Here is a 3,139-nt window from a genome sequence, read left to right as displayed (position 1 = left end):
TGAGACCTGTTGAAAATGTTCCAGGAATGGGGGGAGGGTTGATAAAGGAGAATGATGGAGGGGTGAATTCAACTATGATACATTGTAAGAACTTTTGTAAATGTCACCATTTGCCACCAGCACAACAACAATTTAAAAAAAATAGAAAAAAGAAACATTTGAGAAACTGGGTTATTTTATTGCTTCTTCAGTGTCAGAGACTGAGGTTAACTCTCCATCTCAATAGTGACTCAGCTCTTTTCTGTCCCTGCTTGACTGCTTTTGTCATGACCAATCAACTATGTTACCCCTTACCCTAAAAATCTGTTTTCTTCTTCATGCCTGCTTCTAGTTTCTGCTTACTCATTGTTTTTGCTTAGTTGCACAACAGTGCTCTGAATATCTTAGGCTGATCTTCCTCATCCTCTCCCATTACATCAGTGCAAGTATTCTGCAACCACTACATACACCTCTTGTTTTGTTTACGGCTGCCTATTTGATTTTCTTTCTCTATCTGTGGCTTTAAAAAGATGCTTCTCAGTCAGGTGCTGGTGGTTTATGCCTGTAATCCTAGCTACTCAGGAGGCAGAGATGAGGAAGATCATGGTTTGAAGCTAGTCCAGGAAAAAAGTTTGTGAGACCCTATCTAGAAAAAGGCCACCATAAAAAAGGGGCTGGTGGAGTGTCTCAAGGTGTAGGCCCTGAGTTCAAACCCTAGTACCGTGGGGGAAAAAAAAATTCTTCTCAGTAGTTTTATGCCCTGATTGTTTTTTCTCCTCTGTTGTTTCTTATTTGTTAACAACCGATTTATCTTCTCCTTTTCTAAACTCCCTCACCGCCTAAAGGAACAGGTGGACATAGGAGGGCCCTTTCCCTCTCCAATAAGTCTCTTTCTGGCCTTCAAGAGAGAACACCCACGCACAGGAAATCAATGTGAGTCAATGCCCTGTATAGCTATCCTTATCTCAACCAGCAAAAACCCTTGTTCCTTCCTATTATTGCTTATACTCTCTCTACAACAAAATTAGAAATAAGGGCAAAATAGTTTCTGCTGGGTATTGAGGGGGTGGGGGGGGAAGGGAGGGGGCGGAGTGGGTGGTAAGGGAGGGGGTGGGGGCAGGGGGGAGAAATGAACCAAGCCTTGTATGCACATATGAATAATAAAAGAAAAATGAAAAAAAAAAAGCTGAAGGGCTCTACCCTTTAAAAGTGTAGGAAAAACATTAAAAAATATTGTTCTATTTTTTCATGTTATTTGGCTCTACTACTGATTGCCACCGTTAACTACTACTAATTGTTTTTGCTTAAATAATAGAATTTATCATTTTGTTTAAATAATAGCATCTATGTAACAGAAATATAAATAATACAGAATACTATATTATTTAAAAAAAAAAAAGAGAGAGAACTTTAATCTTCCAATGTGTCCACTGAGATATCAATCTTTTGTTTTAGGAGATTTCTCTCTACCTCTAGGTTAATCAACTGTCTTCCTCAATCTTGTTTCCAATTTTCTTCTGTCCCCCTTTTAATAGAATGGGTATATACTTTAAACCACTAAAGTTCCCACTTGATTTCCTAAGAAAATATGATTTCTAGAGGAGGAGAATGTTAAGAACAATTTTTGGGCTGCCTTCTTAGTATCTGGGATTGTGTTGATTTTGATGTTTTTTCTCTATCTCAGCCCAAGATCCACAGATAGATGTAATGTCCTAGAGGAAATTCAACTGAATCTTTCCCATACATCCTTCCACATTTCTGCTGCAGGTAATTTCACCACCACTTAACCAGAGGCTAAAGCCCTAAATTTGTATTTATCTTGTATTACTTCCCCCTTGACTTCACTTTACACACTTAATTAGTTGTCTAATCTCAAATATTTCTCAAATATACCTCCTCTCCCCCAACCCCATTCTTCCGAATTAGGTTTCTGCCATCACTGTCATGAACTAATGCAATGACCTCACTGGAAGTTGTGCCTGACTCTCCACCTCTCTACTCCCCTCACCACACTGTGGAAGAGTTTTTAAAGTAGAAATCTAGTTATTCACTTCATGGTCTTATATCTTTCAATGGTATATTTATTTATCTTCAGGATAAATTTAAACCCCTTTATCATGGCATATAAAACTCTTTGTGGTTTAACTTCTTACCCCTTCTCTGGACTCAGATCTCCAATAGTACTTCATCCCATTGCATCCCCATTCCATCAATAACAAGTGATTGACAGATACTGAATCTTTGACATCTTTTCGTAACTCCCTGTGTCTGTTGCCATATTGTTACATCTGCCATTATGCCCATTTTTCTGCGGCAACCCCGGCAAAATCTGATTCTTCTATCTTGTCTCAACTCAAAACAGCTCTCACTCATGAATGTTTTCTTGGTCTGCTTCTAAGTAAATCAAGTTTAATTCCAGACTAGCTTTTGCTTCTATCTTCCTACTAGGCTGAGAACTCTCTGAGCCAGGATTGATGTCTCATTATTTTTCTGTTTTATGTACCTAGCAGAACACCTGAACTCACAGCAGGTGTTCAGTAAGTGGATGGAAAATGAAAAACACATTTTTCCTAATTTCTTCTTTAGATTTTCTCAAACAAAAAAAGGGAAAGAGAGAGATTCATTTTGGTTCTCTCATAGCTTGTAATGTGGGAGTTTAGAAGATTGTAGAATGAGAAAGGTAAAGAGAGAGTATATGTTGTATGAATTTAGTAAATCAAAATATTTGTGAGGCTCAAGATTTAAAGTCTGTGGGGAGATCTGTCTGGTTTTGCCTTGCTATTTCAACAGGAAGTGTGCATGTTACTGAATGCCCATGACAAAGAAGTTAGCAAATTTCAGGAAAGGAAAAAGCAGCAATAAAACATGGTTCAAAATCCTTATGTTCATTCTGCCTATGGCTTGTTCTGCCTGGAGCTCTGTTTTCTTCACCAGAAAGTGGAAGCGTACCAAGTCACGTGAAGATTATAGAACTAGTTCCATGACTACTTCAAGCAAATTTTTATGCTTTCTTCCTTAAGGAAGAAATGTTGTGTAATGAAAAATGCTTACTGTTCCTGTTGTGCTTTTCACATTGGAATGAGCCCAAAATAATTGTCAGGCAATAGCTGTAAATAATTACAGAGAAAGCATTTTCTGATTGTCCAGCGGGAGCATTTGT

The 3,139-nt window shown here is 38.1% G+C and overlaps 1 long non-coding RNA gene across 1 annotated transcript; it reads left to right on the top strand.

Moving 5' to 3' along the window:
- The first annotated feature begins 424 nt into the window (after window positions 1-424).
- Window positions 425-1,746, top strand: LOC109692031 (uncharacterized). Its single transcript, XR_002212914.2, has 3 exons — window positions 425-524; window positions 825-912; window positions 1,664-1,746. It is a non-coding gene; the product is annotated as an uncharacterized lncRNA (long non-coding RNA).
- Window positions 1,747-3,139: the final 1,393 nt, after the last annotated feature.

The sequence above is a fragment of the Castor canadensis genome, chromosome 4, assembly GCF_047511655.1.
Source record: "Castor canadensis chromosome 4, mCasCan1.hap1v2, whole genome shotgun sequence".
Taxonomy (NCBI): domain Eukaryota; kingdom Metazoa; phylum Chordata; class Mammalia; order Rodentia; family Castoridae; genus Castor; species Castor canadensis.
This window is presented reverse-complemented; position numbering and strand designations above follow the sequence as displayed.